This window comes from Lissotriton helveticus, chromosome 12, assembly GCF_964261635.1.
Source record: "Lissotriton helveticus chromosome 12, aLisHel1.1, whole genome shotgun sequence".
Classification (NCBI taxonomy): Eukaryota; Metazoa; Chordata; class Amphibia; order Caudata; family Salamandridae; genus Lissotriton; species Lissotriton helveticus.
In genome coordinates, this window is record NC_136073.1 from 676,595,956 (window position 1) to 676,623,373 (window position 27,418).

Consider the following 27,418-nt stretch of genomic DNA (forward strand, 5'->3'; position numbering starts at 1 on the left):
CAGAACACAGCCAGAACTGCCACCTAAAACTAATTGGTTAAACAAACTAGGTTTTTTTAGATGTACGTCGTGTCGTGCCTGTACATTTGCTGAGAATGGAACCCACTATACCTCGGCTTTCAATGATAAATTGATCCCCATAAAAGAACATCTGACATGTCGCAGTGAATATGTAGTGTACCAACTTACCTGCACATGTTCTTTATCCTATATAGGGAGCACTAAACTCCCTGCTTATCAACGTATCCTGCAACATATCCGAGCCATTGTCAACTCGGATATGACTTATCCGGTGGCTCGCCACTTCAAAGCTGTACATGATAAAAAATTAAAAGATCTAAAGTACACTTTGTTATGTTCGGTGGCCAACCCAGGCAGAGGGGGGGATCGTGAAAAACTGCTTCGTCAAAAAGAGGCGTTTTTTATTTTATTACTTGACACCCGGGCCCCCAATGGGCTTAATGCCTTTGATGAATTACACCACTTTCTATGAGGTCAAGTGACGTATTATCTATCTGACCTGAAGTTAAATACCTTTAAAAATGACTAAAGATAATGAATCTGTTTGATGTATATTTTTTGTATAGTACTAAGGGTAATGTTTCATATTGGTTCTTCCGCTGCTATTATTAAAGTTTTTTATTGTATTATGCAATGAATTTTAGGCATTGGCACTTTAGCATGAAGGCACTTTTTGTATTCACTCCTCTGAGAGGGCATGCATGATAAGAAAAATTAAAAATTATGTATTGATTTGAGCAATAATATTATTAAGACCTTTGGACGTAGATTAAATAGACCATCATGATTGCACTGGCAATGAACTGTTTTCACATTTTGATCTGTTATTGGATTTGCTGATATTTTATCATGTTTGATACTGATCTTGTGATATATATGTTTTGTTTGGCATTTTTTAATCGTCTAGGTCCTCAAGGTTTAAGCATTGAGATCTAATTTGGTTTTGAGGTCTCAGTACTATTGCTACATAGATAAAAGACCAATTCGATTTATAATTCTTAATGCACTATGCAGTGATGTTGTGCCCCCCAGCTCTCAGTGATGTAAACAGATAATTTTGAGTGTGTTGAATGTTATTTCAACGTTCATTTGCTTTCATGCCACCCTTGCGTCCTGTTTCTTTAGGCGCTTGGGCTTTTATTGTCAATTTAATGCTCGTCCTACTCCTGACGCGTCATGTGATCAAGCTCCGCTTGCGGAGCGAAACGCGTCAGGGAGGGCACAGGCTCTTACATTTTTTCTGCAATAAAATGGATTGGTGAAAACACCTTTTGTCTGCTGTGGCTTTGGTTCGCGTTTTGAACTGCTGTTTGTTGAAGAGGTCCACGCCTGCTGCTCCGCCACGTTTGGCGGTCAGGATTCAGTTTCATATATATATATATATATATATATATATATATATATATATATATATATATATATATATATATATATATCGTTTCTGTGTCCAAATGTAGGTTCCAGAAAAAAGATTGGCTGGCACACTGGTATCCGATTTGTCAATTTATTCACACCAAACACCCCTTACAGACGCGTTTCGCCTTAGCAGGCTTCGTCAGTGTAACATGAGTGCATGGTTATTGTCGCCATTTAAAGCCGTTCGCCAAAATACATTTCATAAACATGAAAAAAGGACATATGTCATACAAAAATTCAGCGGCCATCTTGGAATGTGCAAATAACATTATTGTCACAGGCTGAAAAGTGGCGAGTGTCGTGAAAGTGCATAGTGCTCATTAAAAACATATGGGATAACCAATCTCTGTACATGTGTTCATTATATTTGTTACACACAGCAAAAAATATATACTGTTATCAAATATTGGATTGCTTGCACAGAGAAATTATTTTTCTCTTTTTTTTCTCAATGTGCAAGATGTTCGTTATTCAGCCCTGAATGGGCAATTCCAACAACAGTGCAATTTATTCTGGTAAGGACTTGCAGTTTTTTAGAAAAAAGGAAGAAGAAAAGTTTTACAGGGCAAGTTGTTATTTCTAATTGTTGGTGATTGCGCAGGACCTAAAGATGAACCCACAGTTCTTCATTATTGTTAAGCCCCCATGGAGTCATGGTTTTTAGACTGATGATATACTTTGACTCCAGAATACGTAGGGATTTCTCCCTGTCACCACCCCGTTCTAGTTTAGGTACCTGATCCATGCAGTAAAAACTAAGTTTTTCCCACTTGCTTTGATGGTACTCAGCAAAGTGGCGGGCAACGGGATAAGATTTGTCTTTATTTGTGATTGCCCGCATGTGTTCAAGGATTCTTAGTTTCGCTGGTTTTATCGTGCTGCCGATATATCGCAGCTTGCAGGGACAGGTCAGGCAGTATACAGTATACTCTGAATTACAATTGAGCAGCTGTTTGATTTTAATATTGGGTTTTTTCTCGCCTGTGCGATTGGGATGTTCCAACATTTTGCCACTGAATCTGCATGCCTTACACTTAAGACAAGGAAAAAAGCCCACTATATTTGACATTTTGATGGGTTGGACCGATGTTTTGAAATGGCTATGGACCAAATGATCTGCCAAAGAAGGACACCTCCTGTATGTAATTAACGGTCTCCTTGGCAGACTCTTTTTCAGCACTTTATCAGCAGTCAGTATATGCCAGTGTTTTTGGAAGATGTTTACTACTTCCCCTGATTTGGTATTGAATTCTGTTATCATTCGTACCTCATCAGGTGCCTCTATTTTCAATTTGGGAGTCAGGAGATCCCTCCTATTGACCCCAGAGGCTTTAACCTTGGCTTGTTTGAGAATGTTGCTGTTGTAACCTCTGTTCTCAAATCTCTCCTGTGCCTCGATTATAGCAAGTTTGTAATCCTGTTCTAAAGAGCAATTTCTCTTTAGGCGTAAAAACTCGCCATAAGGTACATTTTTAACAAGACTTTTAGGATGGTATGAGTTAGCATGTAACACTGCATTCCCCGCAGTAGGTTTTCTGTACAAGCGGGTTTGCAGGATGTTATTGTGTACAAATACCTCTAGGTCCAGATAATTAATACTGGTGGAACTGATAGTACTTGTAAATCTTAAATTAAGAGTATTGGTATTTAAGATTGAAATGTACTCTTCTGCTGACTGACGGTCACCATGCCAAATTATAAACAGGTCATCTATGTACCTAGTCCACATAAGGATTTTTTCAGTCCATTCTTGATTAGAGTCCCTCCATGCCTCATGCTTCTCCCACCAGCCCACGAATAAATTCGCGTAGCTGGGGGAGAAGCACGAACCCATGGAAGTACCTCTTTTCTGGTTGTACATAGTCCCATCAAACAAGAAATTGTTATTAAACAAACAAAATCTGATCATAGACAAAATCATGGAACTGTGGTTATCGAAATGTTCTGGTTTGCGATCTAAAAACCATTTGATGGCAACAAGATCCTGCTCGTGGTCGATGCATGTGTATAAGTTGACCACATCAAGTGTGATCAACAACATTTCAGGGTCCCATGTTATGCTATCCATGACACTGAGAAAGTCTTGGGTGTCTTTCAGATAAGATGAAAGATCTTTGACAAAGGGTGCCAGGTATGAGTCTACAAATCTAGTAGTGTTTTCAAGAAGGCTGCCAATAGAGGACACTATTGGGCGTCCTGGAGGTCTTTTAGCATGTTTGTGTACCTTTGGCAGGTGATAAAATGTTGGTACAATTGGCGCTTCACATTTCAGGAATAGGTACTCATCCATGGTTAGCATACCTTCTTTCTGCCAGTTGTCCAACATCCCATGGAAAGTCAAGATGCTTCTATTATACTCAGTTCTCTGTATAGGAGTATAGCATTCTTTGTCTTTCAATTGTCTATGTGCTTCTGCAAGGTAATGCTCACGGTCAAAAATCACCACGTTTCCTCCTTTGTCCGAAGGTTTAATTTCGATTGTTGTATCTTCTTTCAACGACCTAATTGCTTGCCATTCCTTTTTTGAAATATTCGATGTTTTATGGTTTATTTTGTTTTTTGTTCCAGATGAGATCTTGTCCAAGTCTTCAAGTACTGCTTCATTGAAGAGATCAATGGCATCGTAGTTTGTGATAGGCAACTTTTTAGACTTATTTTTCATAGTACTGGGGTCACGTTTTTGAGTGATGTTACCTTGAGATGACGGCTCGACAGTTGGGATATTAGTTGATAGTTCTTGGGTGGGTGTCAAGAGTAATTCTGCCAGTACTTTGCATGCTTGAGTTTCATTTTGATTTGTGTTTGAAACATCCGAGTTCAATTTGATGATGTCATTTTTTTCTTTTTTTTCGGTTTGAAGAAAAATCTTTTTGAACTTGAATTTCCTGATGTACTTGAATAAATCAATCTGCACTTTCACAGGATCAAAGTCACTAGCTGGGCAAAAACTTAAACCTTTCTTGAGAATAGAAACTTCCTCCTCCGTTAATACTCTCTTAGAGAGGTTAATGATGTTGTTATCTTGTCTGTCTATTGCCTTTTGCGGTTCAATCCGCTCCTGGTCACTCTCGGGGAGGCCATTGCTTGTTGTGCCCCACCTCTTGCTCCTCTTGCCCCATATATATATATATATCTATATATTGCCATGGGTACCCTTCTTTCTACATATCCACCACTCTTCGCTGCTGCAAGGTCTGGTCCTATGTCTCCGTGTGTCAAGGAGCTTTTCAGTGCTCCACTCGGGATAGCCTTTGTTCTACGCGGCAGTGTCTCTTTCAGTACACTTAAGTGCACTTCGTTTCCTTTCCTGCATCTTCAGCAATAAGGGTTCCTTTTGCGTCCCACTCCCTGAGGTGGTCCCCCAGCTTTACGCCCCCTTCTTGGTGTTCAGATACTGAACGATATCTCTCTCTCTATCTGGAAGAGGGTTAATTTTCACTCAGTCGGAGGGTGTGGTCTATAATTCTTTTCTACATTTTTACGCGTTCCTCTTAACAGTTCCTATTGGTACTCTGGTGCCTCTGCAGCCACTTCCTTCGGATGTGCCCCTTTCATTGGGTATCCCCCTACACTATATCTGCTGTGCCTGGGGGACAGCTCTTATGATGCCGGTCGTCCCAGGTTCTGCACCCTGCATCTCTGTATTTCGTGAGTTAGTTCCCACCTTAGTCTTCAAGCTGCCTGGTTGGGCAGCCCAATGCTCATTTTAGCTACGCCACCCTGTTGTCCCTGTGGCTGTCTGCTCTGTGCATGTTTCAGTTGTGGCCCGCATCAGCGTGCTTCAGGTTGATACTGTTCACACCTGTCCCCCCTTTGGTGACTAGGTGTGCCCTTGGCGTGTTTCTTGTTCCCGTCTGTACTTCTAAGACGTTGCTCAGTTCCTACCTCTTGCCCTTCGGTTCCTGGCTGTAGCCTCTCCGGCCTTCCTTCCGTGGGCTAGCCTGGTAGGCTCTGGTTACATCTCTTCATGTTTTCCTCAACCTTTGGTTGGTGTCCACATAGTGCACCATTAAGCTGATAGTAGTCCTCCTTCTCCTTCGTTCTAGACTCTCTCTCTCTCTCTCTCTCTCTCTCGTTCTGGTATATGGCTGGTGCTGTTTCTACATCTCATACGCATACGGGTATGGTGTTGCACCATTGTGGCATTTTTGGGATGCCTTGTCTCCCGTTATCTTTTGATCTTCCGAGCTATTTGGGTTGCTGTGTGGCTGTTTCGCCACAGCCTTCCCCATTGCTCGTCACTCTGTTGCCGGCTCAGTGCTTTGGGCACTTTCTGTTGTTCTATTGCGGACCCACCACCCCTTGGGGTATGGCTGTGGTATCTATTCTAAGTTAATGAATCTGCGGCTAGATGTCTCTATCAGATGTACGAGTTACTTACCTTCGGTAACGTATCTGGCAGAGAGGTTGTCTAGCCGTAGATTCCTTAACGCTCACCCATCCTCCCTGTTCTGCGAGGACCTTGCCAGGTGAACTTCTCCATTTGCCTCCTTTCGGTTGCCATTGGCTTTCTTTGAGGGTGTTCACATTTTTGCGCCAGTTTGAGAATTGCCACATGTGGCTGACGCCCTCAAGGTGACTTCTTTCCGGTACGATGGTGCCTTTTGAATTTATCATCAGGAGATTCTTCTTCTTCTTCATCTTCTTCTTCTTCTTCTTCTCCTGCTGCCTTTCCTCCCTCCTGCCTTCTCCATTGACCTGGGCTCTTGTCTCCTCTATAGTCTTCGTCTTTGGAGATCTGCTGGGCTGTGTTTCAGACCTCCATTACTATAGGGGAAGTGCCAGTCTTTTCATACCTTCTTGCTTGGATTGTTGTTCCATTGTGTGCTCCGTCCTTGTGGGATGGCACGGTTCTACATGGTAATAACAGTCTATCTTTGTCTGTTGAGATGTTCTTCCCTTGTTGTTCGCACTTTGGAGAGGGTCTACAGTTCACTTTGCAGGGTTCTTGCACACTTTTGCTTTTTCGACTAGGAGACAGTGTCTGATACTGTCTTTTATGATGGTCTTTTACACCATCCGCCATCTTTGTTTTACAGATTCCCCCCCCCCCCCCCCCCCCCCATGAACCTAGCTATCAGCATCCAAACATAGAATCCCCTTACAGGGCCAGATGGTTTTTCCCATTAATTACAATCTCTCAGAAACAGTACCCCTACACAGACCAGTGAAACAATCACAGGCTAAATACGGTTATATATTAATGTTCATACGAGAGTTTCCCATTCTTGCCTTTGACTCGTGCTCCCTGTATCGCAAGAGAAAGTTGAGCAGCTTCCTGTTGCTTTGCCGCGTCTCTTATTTAGTCAATAAATTGGAGAGGCGCAGCGTTGTAACTGCGGTCTCTTCAACAAGGCTTCAATTGAAGCCCTCACAAAAAGACCTGCTGCAGCAGGATACGGAGGGGGAGGAGGCGCTCAAGAGGAAAATAAAGGAGGATAAAAGCCTGATGTTTCGCAATCCCCAGGCAAGCAAGTCCGGAGCTAAATATACCGCGTGAGCTCACTGCAGCGGCCGTCTTCACCCAGCGCCAGGCAGCGTCCCCGCCCTGCCAGGGATTCCACCGGTCTGAAGCACGAGGACAGCGCGCGCCGCTCTGGTTCGCCGGAGGGCGCGAGGGCTCTCGCGCTCTTCGCACTTGAGCGTTTCCAGCTGAGGGCTGTCTCACATGGGGTACACCGGGCAGTGTGAGCCCAGATACTCGACATGAAATGGCGGAACCTTCAAATAAGGGTGCCCGGCTAATTTCAGTGATTGATTTCGATTAACTGTTTATACTTGGTCTGTTTATCAGCCTGTTGGGAGCTGACGGTGGTAAATGCTCTCATGTCACCGGTTCCCTAAGGGCCGGCGAGGAAATAGTCCTCAAACTTCAAGTTGTTGACGGTTTTCTCGAACTGTGCCGGCCGTAACCAGGCGCACAAAGTAGCGAGTTAAGCCAACCCCAGGGAAGTGTTGGGACCCACTCCACAAGTACTCCAGTGTCTACGACTGCATTTTGTGATTATCGCCGGACTTTGGCATAAACAGGACCATGCTTGTTTTAAAGAACCACTCTCCAACAGTGCACCTCATCTCTCTCCATAGCCTTTTTGTAAGGTGCATTTACATTTTTTATAGTGCTACTCATAGTTCACTCAGTTCTGTGATGTGCTTGGTACATATTCTTTGCAGGAGGCACATTGTCATTAACTCTTCCTACTACTTTACAATTAGCAAAAACTGCAACTAGACAAAATTCAGAACTCACTAGTAGGAACATTAATCACCAGAGTCACCTTGATATTTTTATTGTTGCCTGAAAACTACCTGATGCAGAAGGAAGTTCATGTGCTTTTCAACCAAAAATTATTTTTAAACAGTTCCTCCCACCAAAGTCAAAGCCAGGTGTGGCTGCACCTGTTGCACCGCCCTCAAGCCAGTCCTGCTTCCAGCAATGGGACAGGACACGTCTTTCCAGAAATGTGGTGAGTGCTCACCTCATACCCATTATAGTAGGAAAAAGATCTATGTAAGTGATGAGGTGTGATACTTCACCCAAATTCCAGCAAGTAAAACAAGTTAACAGTTTTCTTGTACACGATTTAAGGAAAAGTAAACTTCTCCCCAGAGAATTTTGTTAAACTTTTGGCAAATTAGCTAAAACGTCGTAGACCCTTATGGGCATTCATGAAGGGGAACGTGGCTAACCGCCGAGCATGGCAGACGCAGGATAGACTAGCTCCACTTTGAACCTGCCTGTTGCGATCAACGCAAACCGGAAACAAGCTCAGTGGGCAGTGGAACATAGCCAGCACCAGCGGAGTGAGGAATATCGGACTTTGAGCAGCTCTGTTGCCCTAAACCACGTCTGACATTTCTAGGCTCCGAGGGTGGGAGACGAACAACTGAGGACCGTGCCGCAGCTCTGAGGTTCGGGACCTGGCGCATGGATGTTGGGCCAGACGGGCCGTTAATAACCTCTGTTCTATTTGCCATCCGGCACACACCAGGGCCCGGCACAACATCCCGACTTTGTTGTGGCCGTGGGCTGCTCGGGGGTTAGCTCGGCGAGCAGCTGTGCCGATGCAAGATGGCGGAGCCGAACTGACATGGGCGCGTTGACCAGCACCGAATGATTAAAGGCTAGACGCCCATCCATAGTACTGCTACTGGAGGACCCTGTGCGAGTTTACTGACTCCCCTGATAAATACTAGGCGCCTGTGGTGCAGCACTCGGGACACTCAGCGGAGCTCATCGGCACTGGGAGTGATGCAGTTGTTTAATGTGAGGGAGAACGCCACTTCATTGAGGCTGGCTTTGCTGATAAAAGACCATTAGATGTTGGAAGGAGCCCCCCATCCGGTTTGTGCACCCGACGGCGCTGGCAGTGTGTGAATGAACTGCACGACACACGGTGCTCCTCCTGAACGGAACACTTTAGGGTGCAGCTGCTTGGCAGGCGTAAACTCCATGCCTCAGCTGCGCCACAGACTACGACAAAGGCTGAAGGACATCGGTGAGGCGAAGAGTTGCGGGGCCTTCTTGTGTTGCGAATGGGGAGACAGACCAGGATCTGGACACTGTGCATGCTACTTATTGTATATGGCTGTGCAGTGAGCATCGGCGGCCGGACGCATAGAGCGATGCTCCCCTAGTGCGGACAACTGACCTTTGCCAGGATTAGCGAACACTACAAATACGGTGTTCCTGTGCCTCATTAGTGTATCAGTTGCAGTTGGGGGGTGCTCTCACAATTATTGTGCAGTACTGCTGGCGGGACTGAAATTAATGCCGGACCAGTAAAAGTAATTGGCCCTAAAGCTTTGTTTATGCTGTTCGATCCCGACCGGGCCCGAAGGGCGGGGCTGTGCCGAAGCATGCAAGTGGTTGATTGTGTCGACAGGTGAAGAGCTTATCGCTCGCACAGATGGGCCGCCCTAGGGCTAAACAACCAGACCCCCCTGCGCAGAATGATTCCAAGGAGGAGACCCGCGTGACACTGCTGACAGTAGCGGCTCTGGGGTTGTTCCGCCGACGGCGCAGGGGGAGCAGACTGACAAATTGGACTTGATTTTGAAAGAGATCAGAGATACCCGTGTTGCCCTGGAGACGTAGATTGGAACGCTCTCGGTGGGACTTAATTTACTGAAGGCAGATCACAAAAATCTGGTGGAAAAGGTGAAGTCTAATAAGCTGACATTGGATGACCTATCCCTCAGCAGACAATACACTCATCACAGTTGGAAAACATGCAGCGCCAAATAAAAGGACTGCAGGACAGGGTGGATGATGCGGAAGGGAGGTCCCGGAGGAACAACATCAGGATCTTAAGTATTACGGCGAAAAGTGAGGGGTGTAACCCTACTGCCTTTGTGGAGCAATGGCTGAGAGACCATGTTACGTCGGAGGGCCTTATAGATCATTTCAGTGGGGACGTGCACACCAACTCTCATGTGCACCAGACGAGAGAGTCTGGCATAGCATTATTAATAAGAAGTATTAGACTAATTTCTTTTCAAATACCTCCTGGGTGTCCTGATTCTCCTTCCTCCTTCCTCGACAAAAGGTCACATGGCCAGAGACCTTGCAGTGTCAGGCAGTGATCTCTGCAGGGTCGAGAGCATGTGCAGAGTCCAGTAGGGCAGAGGTCAGAGGAAGAACAATACTGGCCTCTGATGGGCAGGTCAGTACACCTCCTCCCACCTCACCTGGGATCCAGGCAGGCTGGGTAGGTCATCACCACAACCTCATCCCTGTCAATGTTCAGCAGGTGGACAGGGCTGGGGTCGAATTACAGGAGCAAGTGAGTCAGGCCTCAGTGGGAGGCCAAGCGTTTAATGGCACAGTCACTGCAGGCTCTCTTCCCTCCCACCCATTCAGGCTGCACACATCACTGTGACTCTGGCAGCCGATGTCCAATCCTCTAACAAGAAGACCCTGCATGGAGGGCCTGCAGGGGGCGGGGTGAGAATAATGAGAGCTTCAGGAGCAGAGGCCCACTTACCCCTGCGGCAGGCCTCCAGCAGGTGCCAAAACGGCAGACATGCTGCAAAATAAACGGGCCACAGCTGGCCCTCAGGCATCAGCCCAGTTTCCATCTGATCAAGCCGAGTACCGGTACTCTCCTTGGCACAGGAAAAGTGCCGGTATTCAGCTTCGTAAAAACAAGAAGTGTCGGTACTCAGTACCTGTGAGTTCCGGCCCATTTAAAGCACTGTCAATGTGTGTTAGGCTGGCTCAAGGCACAACCTCTACTATGCAGAGGTACAACATGTATTGTAGCATGGATCAATGGTGTGAGCCGCTGGGCGTGTATAATAGACCGATTGGCCCTGGCCTTCAATTTCATTTTCATCAATGTTGTACAAGTTGTACTATAGCTATATGACTGACAGCAGGTTATTATGGTTCACTTATCATTTCAAATTAATGTGTGTACAGGCTCAAGTGGTTGCCCCCCTCCCCCCCCCTTGGCAACTGCTCCACACCGTGCTGGGTGTAAAATGTTAACCTTGTTTGTTGCTATGGTTTGGTCCCTCGAGGTTACAGACAAGAACAGTGTATTGAGGTTGTTTAAGGTTAATGTAAGCTCAGCTAGGTCCTGCGCAAGGTTTGGATTTATCAGGGTGCTCGCCAACTGCAGGTATTTCCTTAACTCATTGCAGAAATGACACAACCTAAAAGATATAAATGCACCTCCTGGAACATCAGAGGGCTAGGGTCCATACATAAAAGGCATAGATTGCTAGCGCAAATTAATCGCAGAAAAACTAATTTGGTATTTTTACAGGAGACTCATTTGGTGGAAGCGGAAATAATTAAATTAAGGAGGAAAAGGAGGGGTCAGTTGTTTTGTACCTCATACTCTGCGTTCGCACGTGGGTCTGCAATATGGGTTCGAAAGGGCGTCCCTTATAAGCTAATAGAGCAATGGAAGGACATTAATGGTAGATACATATTAGTGAGGGGTACATTGGATGGTGAGAATGTTGTTCTCTGAAGCATTTATGCCCTGAACTCAAAACAAGATAGATTTCTGGAGACTCTCAATATAGTGTTGTTGGGGTGGGAGGCTTACCCCTGGATAATTGGTGGTGATTTTAACATGGTGTTAGATGTTGCATTGGATACGTCTCATATTCCATTGCAAAATTCTTAATAGCAATAAATTAGCAGAAGCCTTGCAGCAGTGGGCGTTGGGATGGGGGATGGGAGATGCCTGGAGACTGTCACCCCACTAGCAGAGAATATTCTTTCTTTTGTCACCCGCATGGCCTAAAACAAAAAAAATGGGCATTCATAAAATATTCCAGTACTTTGATGGTGCACCAGGGAATCCTGACCTTTCCTAGGATTAGATCTCTCTTATTCCCCTCAAATATCTTAAGTGAGAATTACTTCCACTATACAAGATCATCAATTTTTCATGGGTGAGCCCTTATGCCAAGGAGTACATTCAATATGACAGTGAAAGAAATTTACCATGAATACTTCAGCTACAGCCATGGGTACCTCCAAAGATTCCCTCCGGTATTCAAGGGTCAGCATTTTGCCATGGACACCCCCCATAAAATGAGTACAGGAAATCATATGACAAGAGTTATCTCAAACATCAGTTCCATAATTTTGCTATGGATCCACCCCATATGCTAAGAACTACGTGCATCATGTCACAGTCTTCGGCCAGGTGTGGTGGCTTTTGTTCTGTGTCCCTGCCACTGTATATGACTGGGCTAGTGGCTTTCTCAGTTAAAAAGTTTGAATCCCTATAGCCAATGATGGTGTCTTAATAGAAGCATTTCAGGGCCTTCAATTCTCCATAGGTAAGGCCTCCCACCCAATTCTATTAGTGCCCTTGTCCACAAGGCACGAATAACCTCTATTATGCCAGACCAGCAGCATACTTCCACACTTTACACTCATACACTAACACACACATTCTCTCAAACACATTCTCACTATATCTCTTGCACTTTTTCGTACATATGTATTCTGTCACACTCACAGACACACTGCCACTCACACTTCCATTAGTCAATCTACTTTTAGTACTTTTAGTGTGTTAGAAAAGCTTGCCCTGCTGCTTCTGCTATACCCGTCTTACCTTTTAGTGTGCAGTGAAGCATTGTGTTGAAAGGAGAGCCAGAAATGGCTGAAGGTGTCTCACGATCCTCAATCTATCACCATACCCCAAAACCCCAGCCCTAGTCTCCCTCCTCCCTCCATCCCACATTCTCAGTCCTCTCTCCCCTCTTGCACCAGTCCCTTTGTTGCAGATGGATTTAAGTAGGCATGTAGAACTACGAAAAGAGCATGTATTCTGTGGGTGCCTCTAGAAATATGTGTGAGAAAGTGCCATCTTTCTTGCCTTTGTATGCCCCCACTTTTTTGTCTGAACTGCTGATGTACTTTGACTGAGTGTGCCCTGGGTCCCTGCCAACCAGGTACCCAGGGCTTGTATTGCTTCCCTATAAAGAAAAGCTATGCTGAAACAAAACACCCAATCGGCATCTCTGGCCACCTGTCAGCCCCTAGTAAATGGTACCCTAGGTACCCAGGGCATGGTGACCAGAGAAGACCTCTGAGGGCTGCAGCACTTATTGTGCCACCCTCAGGGACCCTGTACCCTGGCACCCACACACTGCCTTTGCAGGCTGAGTGCCTAAGTACAGAACTAAAGCAAGAGTCAACATGGCACACATCGCTGTGTGCCATGCCCACAGAACCCACTGCCCTGGCATACTTCAGTCACCCCTCTAGCTGGGTGCCCTATGCCAGAGGTGAGGGCACCGGGGCATGATCCCTGTGCCCCTACAGTACCCAGGGCCATTTCTGGGCACTGTAAGTGCAGTGATGCCATTTAAGAGTATATGGTGCTGGGAGGTCGTCATTACGAACTCCACAACACCATAATGGCTGCACTGAAGATTGACAAGTTTGGTACCAAACTTCTCAGCACATTAAACCCGCACTGATGCCAGTGTGGGATTTAATGTAAAATGCACGAGAGGGCATCTTAGAGATGCCCTCCAAAACCACAATCCACGTCTGGGCTAAGTGGCTGCAGAGGCTGCCACACAGCAGACATGTTGCTGGACCCCTGGGTGGAGAGCCCCCCGCTCTCCTGGGCCTGCAACAATGCACATCCTGGGCGAGGTGATATGTCTCCTCCCCCAGGATGGACAGGGGGAGCTTCTCCAGACCATTTGCTTTACCCAGCAACCAGCCCCCCACCAGGCCTACCCCCACCCTGGCGGGAAGACTGGCGGGAAAAACTACATCAGGAAGGGGGGTGTGCCAACCTGTGCCAACTCCACCCCTCAGGTGGAGGAGGCGAGGTGAAGCACGACCCCGGACCCCGGCCATCTTGTAGATGGGGAGTCCTGCCCAATCCCAGCTAGGCTCCTGCCCCCCTCCCAAAGAAGAGGAGCAGGCTAGGACAGGACCCATAGTTCCCTGCCCTTGCCCTACCTGTAACGCCCCTAAATTCAGTATTTAGGGGCTCCCTGAACCTTCATTCCTTAAATCCCGATATCAAAAAGAAGAAAGAATATCAAGAAGACCCGCCGTGCAGCTGCTAACAGGACAACAACAACTGACTTGGCCCCCGCCCTACCGGCCTGTTGATCCTGGAACCTGCTCCTGCCTAAACCCGGCGACCTCCGCGGACAGCAACCTTGGGACACCCAGAGGACCTGCCTGCCTTGACCCTCTTGGCGATTGGGACTCCCATCAGCAGAGGCTCTGCTGCAACAACCCACCTGGTGCCCACCAGGAAGCTCCGGACCAGCCCACTCTGCACCAGCCGAGCCCAGGCCGGGCCAACCTGAACCAAGACTACGAGGACATCCCCCGGCGACTGGGACCCGAAGTCCAGTGCCCAAAGACCCTCCTCGACGAACCAGCCGACGCCTGCAGACTCCGAACCAGGGGCCACCCCAACCGCGACCAGCCGAGGGTAAGCTTTTCCGACACCCAAAGACACCCCTACACCCGGCGCCCTACAGCCCCCTGTGTCTCCCTTTGGGTTACCTACCTGTGCTCCAACTTTCCTCTCGAAGTGCTGGTCGCCCCTGGAGAGTCACCGTCACCGTGTCCGAGCCTGCAGCCTTTGTTCCTCTTTCAAGATCCTCATTGGATAACATTGAGCGCCCGACGGCTCAGAAGCACCCTGCACCCAGCCACCCGAGTGCCGCTGGCTGTGACCTCTTTGCCCTATCCTACTTCCCCCCTTGCCCATAGCAAGTGACCAGGAGCCCAGCTCCCAGAGCCGCGTGGCCTGCTAGCCAGCAGCCACCAACGGAAGGCCCCCTTTCCCTCATTAAATAACATTGGGCCTACCTACCTCTGCACCGGCCGCCCCTGCGCCGCTGGGACTGAACTAACTGTACTCACCTGACCCTGGGGGACCCCTGAGTCACCCCTGAGTCTATGCCCAGAACCCTAACTACACCAACCAGGTACTCACCTGAAAACCGGTAATTCACTTACCTGCCATTGGATAATATTAACCCATTTTTGACTCGAAAATTTTCTAAGTGTGAAGTTTTGAAAACTGAAAATATTCCTATAAAATCAGCCAAAGTCCGAATTTGAAAATACTCACCTGTGATCAGGAGAGAAGCCAGTACTGTACCTTTCAGCCCATTACTGAACCGCAAAAGTACTCCCTAGCGGGGTTACTAGTAACCAGTATTTTCTCCATAGGAACCCATTGTCTGCTTTTCTATGAAATTTCTTCTGTCAACTTTCGAAAATTGCAAATATTCTTTAAAAATCGTAGGACATACAGAAACCCAATTACCTACCTGTTTTGAGTTAAGCCCCCAGTGCTGGCCCTAGGAGACTAGTGCTGGGTTCCAAAAGTAACGCAATCGTACTTTACCTGTAACCTGAATTTCCTCCCATTGAATAACATTGTGAGAATCACCTCGAAAAGTTTCTAAGTGAGAACTTTTAAAACCGCTTTATATTCAGGAAAAATCATCACTGTAACTAAAACGTTTTTGCTAATCTGGTTTCAGCTTAGACCCCAGGACTGAATCCAAGATCTAGTCCTGGAACTACCAAAGTAATCCATAAAGTAATCAACTGTACTTTCCTATGAAAACCCATTGAGCTCAATGCTAGAGTGTGTTTCAGAACTGTATTGCTATTCGCTAACCTGTGATTATTGTGTGTACAAACTTATTGCTCCTCTGCAAAGTATTTACCTGAGAGTACACGTATCTAGAAAAGTATATTTTTATAACTGTTGGTTCTAAAAATAAAACCACTATATCTAAGGATATAATAACGATTGGCCTGGAGTTCAGTTCTTGAGTGTGTGAAACCTTTTGCTGACTGAGTGTGTACAACAAATGCTTTACACTGTCCTCTGGTACTGCCTTACTGCTCGACCAAGCTACCACTTTGGAGAGTAAGGTCAGTTCTGACTTTAACCTCTGTTATACCTTTGGGGGTTGTGGACTCTATACACACACTCTACTCCCTTATTGTCCAGTATATATAGAGCCACCTTCTCACATTGGTGGATCAGCGGTGGGATACAAACTTGCATTTGTTGGACTACTTGGTTACCATCTGATCACACGACAGAACTCATAAATTGCCTTTAGAATTCTGAAATTGGTCTTTTCCAAAAATACTAAAAATCTGATAGGGCCTTGCTTAAGTCCCATTAGAATTCTGTGAAAATAAGTCACTATAAGCTAGGGTAGAGGGTTAGAACTATCAGGTTAGAATGTCTCAACAGAACCCAGCTGTTAGTGAAGATAATACAAACATGGTGAAGGAACTCGACCTCACACCCTATTTGCACCTGGACTTAAAGGAATTGAGGGTCCTATGCAAAGTAAAGAAAATAACTGTAGGTCTGCATCCAACCAAACAAAAGCTCCAAGAACAATATGTGTATGTTCATGAAAGTTGTGTCATTTTTAAATGTGCTAAGTAAGTGTTGCTTGATGGTGACTAGTGTGAGTGAGTGGAGCTTGAGTGGTGCTAGTGTAGGGGGAAAAACATGCCGATGTGAGTGGGGTGAGAGGAGTGCATGCAGTGTGAGGAGTCCGTGCAGGACTGTGCAAGCCATGTAAATGCAGGGTAGTGGTGCGCCTGTGTGTGGTGCAGGGTAAGTGGCAAGAGTGAAGGGTGATCTTTGAGTGTGACTGGTGAGTGTATGGTGAGAGGAGTTAATGCAGTGCTGTGCTTTTTTGCTTGGTGTGCCTATGTGTCTGAAGGGTGAGCTGTGTTAGTGACAGGAGTGCCTATGTGAGTGTACAGTAAGCTGTGTGACAGTGTGGGAGTAGGGTGAGAGGGCTGACTGCCAGTTAAGTTGTGTGACAAATGAGTTTGGGTGTGGGTGAAAGTGCAGAGTGGGAGGAACGCCACTATCTTTCTGTGAATATTAAAAACGCCTTACTACCTCCTTAATGTTACCCCCACTAAAACCCTGAAAACCCTTTACTCCCCTTTGCAGCTACCTATCCCTGAATCCTAAATATCTCTTATTACCCATCTGTGAACTCTGAAAACGCTTTACTACCCCATTCAGGGCCTCTGCCTGCTGAAAGCAGGTGGAGCCTAATGGTGAAATAGTGGGACAAATTGGGAGAGGATGTGGCGTTCGGCGCAGAGCTGCTGACTTTGGAACTGTGAACCAGGTCTGAGTCTTTGTGTATACTCAACATCCTGTGATTTTGGACAAATTATTCAATCTCCCTGTGTCTATAAAAAAACAAAAAAACACATTTGTAATGTAATTGGTGCTAATGTAAGTGTTCCAATACCTTAGGCTCGTATTTGTGCTATATAAAACGGCAAGCAAAAAAAAAACTGATTTCCCCTCTAAGTTCTAATTTTTAAGGGGACCCTCATGGTTCTACTTGGGATCCTGTTATTTCTGTTGCCACCTCCTTCCCTGAAGTTGTAAATACCCCCAGGATCGATGCCTCCGGAGAGAAGTTACATGGTGATATCTGAAAGAAACAGTTAGTTATAGATTCCTTAACTTAGAAAGGTGGCATCGGTCAGCTCCGCATTCGTCGTTGGCGTCGTGGTCGCTGGGATGACGTCGCTATAGCTACTTGGATGCCACCCTTACGTGCTGACGTCAGTTCTTTCTTTCTCCGCGCCAGCCAGCGCAGTTCCAGAGAGAGCGGTACCTTCAATCACTTTTTGACTGACTTTTTCTTGACTTTTGTCAACACCGTTTTTGCGGAGTCTTCGACTCATGGTGCACGAGGGATGCCCGGCTTCAAAGCTTGCGGTTCCTGTAGCCGACTGATGTCAGTGATGGATCCGCAGCGCTAGTGCCTGTTCTGTCTGGAGTGCGACCACGATCCCAAGTCCTGCTCCGAATGCCGGACCATGAATCTTAAGTCTTTGCAGGAGCAGTCCCGAAAGATTCTCGAGAGTCGGCTCCTTGCTGTTCGAGGTCCCCGTCGCGTGAGAGGTCGAGGGGCCGTTCACGGAGCCACCATCATCATTCTTCGTCCAAGTCTTCGCACTCGGGGTCAGGTAAGTTGAAGCACAAGAAGAAGTCGAAAAAGCATCGTCACTCTTCAACTTCTCCCCGTCTGTCGGCCAACGCGACAAGGGATGCGGGTGCTGCGCCTCGCAAGGCTATGCCTGCGGAGATTGAAGGGTCGACTCTGGCTTTTCCCTTTTTCCTGGGACCCGGAGTGACCCCTGCCCCGCTTCTTCAATTTTACGAAGCGATGCATGCTATCTTTGGGCAGCCCGACTCCGCCGGTGTGCCTTCGGGCCCTGCACACTCGGCTGGTGGCCCTGGGACTTCGATGCCAGCGGCTTCAGCCCCGGCGCCGCAGGGTCTCCTTGGATCCAGGCCTGGATCCGGATCAGCACCTGTCGCCCTTGTGACACCTCCACCGGCACCACGTCCGCCACCGGTGTCAGCTGTGTACCGAGCCGACGTCGACCCCGGCCTCCACCAAGATGTAGACGCGGAGCCGGAGCGGCGCCGACAGGTACTTTAGTGCCCTTGTTCTACCCTGGCTCTTTTAGGCCAGATTGTCAGCCAGAAGAGGGTGAGGAGGACTGGGAGGGGTCTGGAGACCCTCTAACAGACCAGTTAGGCTATGAACCGGACTGGCGAGAGGAACTTGGAGAAGCCAGTGGTCTGGATACCTCACCAGACCTTGACATGTTGTCTCCTCCTACCGTGGCTACTGAGGAGGGAGCGTCTTACGCCGTGGTGTTGCGTAGTGCGGCTGAGGCTCTTCACCTCAAGATATCTACGGTGGCAGTCAGGACTAACCTCCTGACAGAGGTGCTTCAACCGGCAGCGAACTCTTCAGAGCCCCTGCTTACATTTAATGAAGCCCTCTCTGACCTTTTGGGCACCTGGTCCAGGCCAGGCACAGGGGCTCCTGTGGATAGGATGATTGCCCGACACCTCCGCCCAGCTCCGGGCGACCCATCTTTCCTCTCCCAACACCCCACCCCTGAGTGCTTGGCGGTCCAAGCCTCCACCCTCATGGGCGCATTCCCTACCGCACCACCTGATAGGAAATCCAAAAAGCTGGTCCATCTTGGGAAGATGTTTTGTTCCTCCAGCTTGGGACTGCGGTCGGTAGACACTGCATGCCTGTTGGGCCTTTACACCCACTCCGTGTGGGATACGGTTGCGCATGTGCTGCCTCAGTGCCCGGAGGAGCCCCGGGCTGTACTCCGATTCAGTTGCAGAAGAGAGAGATGCAGCAAAGTTTACTATCGGCTGTGGCTGTATACTGCCGATTCACTAGGCAGGATGGTTTCCACGTCGGTAGCCCTTCGACGCTACACCTGGTTGAGGTCGACTGGTTTTTCAGGGGTTGTCCAATCTACTCTTATGGACATGCCCTTTGATGGCCGTCGCCTATTTGGTGACAAGGCAGACAATGCGCTAGAGTGCTTAAAGGACTCTCGGGCCACGGCCAGGTCCGTAGGCTTCTCCACCACCCCCGCTGCGCAGTCTGCCTTTCTCCCCTTTCATGGCTATAGAAGGTTTGCCCCTCTGCGTCCCGCCCAGAGCCACAGGCTAGCACAAGCTGTTCAGCCCCTGCGCGGCCAGGGATGTGGGAACCACCGCCGTGGATCTGGGGGCCCGTGGGCAGGCCATTCCATCACAGCCCCCTCTGCAACAGCCTCCAAACCCTCCTAGTCCGACCTTTCAGGACCACCAAACGCCAGTACCATCGCATGTCGGAGAACCATCTGGCCCTTCTCCAACAGGAAGTTTCGGTACTCTTGGCCAAGGGAGCCATCAAGCGCATTCCTGTCCCAGAAGTAGGTCGTGTTTGCTATTCCCACTTCTTTCTGGTGCCCAAGAAGGACAAAGGCCTGTGTCCTATCTTGGATCTCAGGAACGTCAACCACTTCCTCCAGAAGGAGAAGTTGAAGATGTTGACGCTCGCTCAGGTCCTGTCTGTCCTCGACCCTGGAGACTGGATGGTAGCGTTGGACTTGAAGGACTGCTTATTTTCACATCCCCGTCCTGCCAGCCCACCGGCGTTACCTGCGGTTCACAGTAGGCCACAAACATTTTCAGTTTGCTGTGCTCCCCTTTGCCCTTACCAGCGCCCCTCGGGTGTCTACAAAAGTGATGGCGGTGGTCGCAGCACATCTGAGCAGATCAGGGGTTTCAGTCTTCCCCTATCTCAACGACTGGCTGTTGAAGGCGGGCTTGCCCCAGGCTATTGTCTCCCACTTCCAGACTACGGCTGACCTCCTGCATTCGCTGGGATTCTCCATCAACGTGCCGAAGCCACACCTGACTCCCTCTCAGAAGCTCCTCTTCATCGGAGCGGTTCTGGACACAACACAGTTTCTGGTCTATCTTCCCAAACAGCGAGTCCGGGATAATCGGGCTATGATTCCGATCTTTCAGCCTCTATCCCGGGTCTTTGTCAGGATGACCCTCCGGCTACTGCGCCTGAAGGCCTCCTGCATCCTGATGGTGGACCATGCCAGATGAGCGCCAAGATACCCGTAGGGTGATAGCAGCGCTATACAAGAACACAATACAATACAATGGCATATGCGGGCTCTACAGTAGAACCTGAAGTTCCAGTGGGCACAACATCAGGGGAACCTGTCCGATTGTGTCAAGATCTCGGAGGGCACTGCACACCAATTGCAGTGGTGGCTAACGAACCAGGATTGGGTCGACGGCAGATCCCTCTTCCTTCCCCAACCAGAGTTCACAGTGGTGACCAATGCATCACTTCTGGGATGGGGCGGCCACGTGGGGGAGGCGGAGATCAGAGTCCTCTGGTCTCCGGCTGAGTATTTGACTCTTACAGGTGCCTTAGGCGTTTCCTAACGTCTGTGGCCATGTTGATTTGGGAAAAGGTTGCAGTTCAGCATAAACAACAAAGTCGCCATATTTTGGGAATACAATTATGCAATTTTTCCTGTCAACTGCATCGCATTACAGAGTGAGTGAGAGGCAACGTATGCTGGTATTTGAGGTTTATTCAGAACAGATTGAGTATTTTGTTGGTTTTTGGAGGAATTTGAGCTGCATTTTGAGGAGGATTTCTTGAGGGAGTATTCTAATAGTAATGCAGGTTTGGATCATAATGGAAGTAGATTTACCTGTGGAGAGTAATTTAGAGGATAGGGTTACAGGAATGTGTGAATAAGGCTTTTTCATGTTTGGCCAGTCAGTTGGGTAAAAAATGGAATGACTGTATGGAATAATTGGGAAGGAAAATGAATACAAATGAGGATGAACAGTTTTGGTCTGCAGAAGAAGTTGCTTGTAAGGCAGGTGACTGAAAGGAAGGTAGCATGGTGTTTCCAAAGAGGAAAAATGTAAGGGAACAAAGGGAAAGGGACACTACTTGGGAAGGACATTATGGTCCACAGGATAAAAAGAAGTGACAGCAGGGAGGACTATAAAGGCCGTAAACGAGAGTCACAGGGCAGTTGCATGTGACAAGTCATCGGGAAACGGTGACGTAGTGATTTCTGGTTCATCAGATATGGATGATACAGATGATGAATGGATAGGAAGAGGTATAAGAAAGATGTGGAAAATAAACAGGGTTAAAATGTGAAAGACCTGCTTTGGGGAATATATATTTGACTCTCACAATTCAGGATCCTTTGTCCCTGCAATGGCTTCCTGCAGATCACATGGCAGAGTATGTAGCTTTTTGGATTAGGTTTGAGATGCCTAAAGAGGTGAGGAACAGATGACGGTCGGAGTGTCCTGGCCTCTCATTATCCAAGAACATGGCATATACTCCAGGGTTGGACCTAAAAAGTTTGGCCTTCCTGTACAAGTGAGGACTTGATCGTAGAAGGGGTCTGGGTAAAGGGTTGAAGGCCTGTTAACACCGATTACTGAATGTTTTTGGGCCCTTAACCAAAATCTTTGGCATGTGTGAGGAAACTAGTTGGAGGAAACATCTGTGGATGTACAGGAACTGGACCAGTGGGTGCAACGGGCTGTGTTTGTTGGGAAATTCAAAAGCAGCCTTGTGTGCAGAGCGAAGAAAAAGTATCTTACTGAAGATAGACCTCAGGTTATCAGAGCTTGCAACTAAAGACTCGAGGCAAAAAGCCAATGGTTTACTCCTTGAGAAGGAGTTTGTCAAAGAAATGGCTATGTGTGATGGAGCTTTCAATTCCATTCAAAAGATTCATAAGGATATGAGGAAGGATTTTGGTGGGGCCAGGAGAATGCGGGATCAATCTTCCCTTAGAGACAGAGGGGAAGAGGAAGATCTAGGGGAGAAAGAAGGGGAAGAGGACAACAAGGCATGTTCGGTAAAAGACCCTTTGTGTACCCCAATAAGGTTGGACGGCAGACTCATCCACTATTTGGAAACATGGAAAGAGATAACTGTGGGTCTTTGGGTTTTCAAGACCGTACAGGGATACCGTGTAGATTTTACGTGGGTACCGATGCAAGTAATGTGGCCAAGGGCGTTAATGTTTACAAATTAGCAAACAAAGTTGGTGCTTATGGAAGTGGAGAAACTATTGAGGAACGGCACAGTAGAGGAAGCGCGCAGCGACTTAGCTGGTATTGTGAGCAATTTAAGGAGTTGAACGACTGGGTACAGTACAATCACTTCAAGATGGAAGGGATTCATTTGTAGAGGGACCAGTTGAGGAAAGGAGATTGGCTGTAGCTGATGCATCTGGATTTGAAAGGCTTATTTGACAGTCCCAGTTTTGTCAGGAGCAGAGGTATTATCTTACGTTTTTATGGGAAGGAACAATGTGGTTGTTCAAGAGTCTTCTGTTTGGTCTTGTATCAGCTCCATGGTGCTTCACAAAGATGATGAGACCAATTATGGCTTGGTCAAGGTCCAGGGGGTGCATTTGATAGTCTACACAATATTCTGATTATGGCAGGGAGCAGGGAATTAGCTCAGGATCAGACTGATCTAGCTGTTGGAATATTGGAAGATTTGGGGTTTGTGGTAAACAGGTAATTTCTGCTTTCTCTCTGACTAAATTCAGAGGTTGGTATTGAAAGTAAGGAGAGGTCAGGCAGAGTTGTTAGTGGCTCCTTTTTGGACATCCCAAGTGTGGTTTCCGGATGTCATGGAACTGTTAGTAGGTGATCCACTGCTTCTTCCTGTATTTACGTATTTGTTGATGAATCCTCTGGGAGAGTCACATGAGCTAGTGCTGCATGGTTGAAAGCAGGTGATGGTATGGTTGATTTCAGGAGCGTTTTGCAGGTGTCGGGCCCATGGTCAAAGGCTACGGAGCTTATAAAGTACTCCTGGGCTCCAGGAACCACAAAGGCATTCATGTTGGCACGGAAGAGAATGGTATGTTGATGTTCATCATTAGAATTTGATCCCATTTCAGCACCTGTGGTAAATGTGATTAATGTTTAGACCGAGGTTTTCTTAGGAGGAAGTTTCTATAGTTCAGTGAATCTGAGTAGATCAGCAATATCAGCAGTCCATGAATTGGTGGATGGCTTGCCGGTGGGGGGAATAGGCTGTGGTTAAGAGACTAATACGAAATGTTCGCTTTACCCCTTCGATGCTCATGACGAGCTCAGCTCGTCATGAGGTATACCTCTCGTGTGCTCATGACGAGCTGAGCTCGTCATGACCACACCCATTTTCATTATGGCCCAGCACAGCACAGCATCTTCTCAAGCACCCAAGGTGTTAAAGATGCCTCCAGGACCTAAGTATTTTTCCATTTGGGATGTTAATTTGCTATTAAGGAAGTTGGCTGATTAGAGTGAGAATGAGTTTTTGGATTTGAAAAATGTAATGTTTAATTTCACCATGCTTCTATGTTTACCATCTTTTAGAAGGGTGTCTGATGTCAGAGCACTGAAAATATCAACAAAAAATGATTTGCCAGAAGGGGTGTGTTTTAATGTTAGAAGAAGAATAATGACTATGTCCAGGACAATTTTTAACCAAACATGGAAGAAAACTGAGTGTAATTAGGTGTTCGCAAGAGGACGACAGTCATTTTCAGGGGTCAAGGAGGTCCTTATTTTCATATTTGCTGAATTCGTTCAGGTATCCTCATTAACCTTTTTCTAGTCCTACATTAGCTAGATGGGGTAAGGCCACGAGGAAGGAATTAATTGAAATTACCAAGTTTGGAGCATATTCAGCAAGGAGGACTATGGCATCGAAAGTTCTGCTGTCAGGAGGTAGTTTAAGAAGTATTTGAGCTGCAGCAGATTGGTCAACAGACACAGTGTTTAAGAGATTCTCTTTTAAGCCAATAGAGTGTGCTGTGAGGAATATTATGGCAAGACTTTAAGCATGCATAATGTTGGCCTCAGTGCCATAAAATTCAGATTTTCCACAGCAGTGGTTTGAGAAAATCATGATTTTTTTAAAGACCCAGAGGCTAGTATTATCCCTCCCAGTTGCTGGTGCCCACCCTTTTATGTGCGTTTTATGTCTCAGGAGGAAATGATTACAAGAAGTTAAGGGGAGGATTGGGTAAGATAGGGTCAAACACACCTTAGATCGAGATATAGCTTTTCACTGTGAAATGGGTATTTTCTGATAGGTCTGTTTTTCAGCACCCAGTACACATTTTGTTCTTTCAACCCCATTAAGTATGGTTGAGTGGGGTCTACACAACATTGCTTCAGTACATTTGTGAAGCTAACCATGGACCCCAGTCCCAGGCTGCGAGCTGCCTCAATGATTAAGCATACCAAATAAAAGCAAGTGAGATTTGAGTGTACTTTAGGAGCAACATCTTCCTTTAATATAATATATAGCAGGATGTGAAAAGTTATTATCACCAATGATCAAAATGGAATTGAATTGCATAGTTTCCTTTAACCAATTATGGCGCTGTATGTTAACATCTTGGATAAGCCCAGAGGGGATTATTGGTTTCACAGGCATGCTGTTTGGTGTCTTATTTTACCTTCTAGGAAATTCGTCCATTCTTGTACATGAGGGATTATTTTACAATTGGAAAGAGCACTCACTCATCACATTTTGTAATGTTCAGTTCTGTATCTCAAACATGATTATACAGAAAGTGATGCTTTTTTGCACAAGTCCTTTTTAATGCTTTCAGTGCAGGTTTGACCATAAGGTGGATGCCATATTGGGTTGACCCTATGCACACTGGGACACCGTGATCCAAAAGATTAACAACAAAACCTACAGTCTCACAAGGCTTTGAGCACACTTTTTGGAGTAGGCTCAAGTCAGCTAATCTTCCACCAATGCTAGTCTTGTCTGCATCTTAATGAGTCTTGAGGCTGTTAATGCACATCCTTTATCTCTGGGTTTAATGTCGTAATACATACAAACCATCTGTGCATGCTTATTTGCATGCTTTACCCCTTTAGAGCCCAATCGATTGGCTTTGCCAATGCTTTTCCCTCTGGGACCTGGCACAGTTTAGCAGAGTTATCATTTTTAAATGTACGGCTTTTGGTAGTTTGTCGTTGTAGCACTTTGCTATTATGTATAATGAAAAGGATTCTATCTTGTTTGTAAGTTTTTTTTAAATGTTTATTTGTAATGCATAAGTGAGTGCGTAATGCTAGTCCCTTGAAATGTCAGGGAGAAGCACGAAGTGTTTTTAAAATACCCCTCACACACTACGAATCCCATAGTGTCATGCTTCATCATAGGGGTCTTCCCGTCCCTCTATGGGGCGGGGCGTGGCTAGACCAACGAATACGCGGTAGAACTTAGTTTTGTGTGAATAGGCTATGTGTGGTGTGGGTGGTGGGAGTGGTAGGGAGTGTGTGAAACAAAATAAATAAAAGTGTGGGTTATTAAAAAATTTCCTGGCTAGTAGAAAAAATACATTTTATTCGCTTCTCTAGCTGGAAAAGTTAAAATGGGGAAGTATGTGTAGGGAGTTAGAAATTCCACCCTACTTGGTCGACTTGTTTCGTTAGCAGTCCCCGCTGCTTAACTCATCAGTTCCTAATATGATCCCTACTACACTCAAATCAATTCTTTTTATATAAATGTGATGTGCCTATTCTTCTCAGTACAGCGTGCAAAAATTGGCAAGTCTTAAGTTAGGGTTCAGTGACCCCTCAATAGAAAAATAACCAAATCGGTATATTTTATGCTTGACGATCAAGCTTCATGATTTAACAACAGCGGGAAGGACTCCTTTGATTTTTTTTTTTGTGTAAACGGTTTTTATTGCAGAACAAAATGCACAGTATATTTATCATTACGGAATCTTTTCAGTACAGATTCAACATCCACTCATCCCCGCACCTGATTAGTACACACAGCAATTTAGCCCACATCCCGAAGGCCGGGCGGCGCCTTTTGCATTCTTGGTGCATGTTACAATTTCTACCACACATAGTCTTTGTATGAGGCAATCTGCTGTCTGCTTTTCAACTTGTTCTCCCCATCCCCCAGTATCGTCAGGCAATATTCCTCCAGTTTCTTCAATTTTGTATCCCTGAACTCCCCTCCCCCCCTCAGTGTCCCCGCCTTCGCCTAGCTCTGAGTAGCGCGAACCCGTGGTGATGGGCAGAAGCATTTCGGTGTTTACTGTGTGTGTGTGTGTGTCCGGTGAGGGGGCCGGCACCGCGACACTCTCAGTTGGGTCTTCAGGGTCCTCAGGGTCCACCCCCCACTCCTCCTCCACCGAACTATCTCGGAGTGCCTGCACCAACACTTCCCATGCCAATGCCGCCTCCTGGGCACGCTCGTCTGAGCTACGGCGGGCCAGTTGGTACCTGATCGTGCTCTCGGCTGCCGCCCATTTTAGAAATTCGTTTAACCATCTCCGGTGCGTCGGCCCCGTTCTTGATTTCCACCCCTTGGTCAGTTCCCTCTTCGCTAAGATTAGGCCCATGTCAATGAATTTACTCTACATTTTGTTTTTGGGCGTGTGTGGGAACCAATGTAGTATGCTGACCGCTCCGTCGAACTGCAGGTCCCTGTCCGTCACCTCAGTCAACGTGGTGCCTAAGTCCTTCCAATATTCCTGCAGGTGAGGGCAGTCCCTCAGCATATGTACCAAGTCCGCTCCTATCTTATTGCATCTGGGGCACGCCGCGTCCACTGCCCCGAAGTACTGTGCAATTTTGCCCGGGGTGAGGTAGGCCCTATGAATAATATAAAGGTGTATTAGCTGGAAGCATGCATTTCTAGTGCTCTTTCTAGCCCTCCGTACTAGCTGGGACCACGCGGTGTCCGGGATTTCCCTCTGCAGGTCCGCCTCCCATTTGACCTTCAGCGCTGCAAGCGGCTGCAAGGACTCGCCCAGCATTCTCGAGTAGAGGCACGTCACCGCTTTGAAGGTGCCCTCCGCCATCATTGTGTACTGGCAAGCCAATGTCGTCGGCGGTTCGAGCAGTCCTTCCCCCAGTGTGCCTGAACAGCCCTCACCACAGCCGCGTGTAGTAGGTAGTCCCCCCTCGGAAGACCGTAGCGCTCCTGCAATGTCTGGTATGGGGTTAGCACGCCATCATCGTAGAGATCCCCCACCATCTGCAATCCCGCTTCCTCCCACAGCTGGAGCCTCGACCAGTCTCCACCGTGT

At 47.1% G+C, this 27,418-nt stretch overlaps 1 protein-coding gene across 1 annotated transcript in view; it reads left to right on the plus strand.

Annotated features, from left to right (window-relative positions):
• RANBP10 (RAN binding protein 10) overlaps positions 1-27,418 on the plus strand; it is a 542,287-nt gene that overhangs the window by 220,931 nt on the left and 293,938 nt on the right. The gene's annotated exons all lie outside the window — the stretch shown is intronic.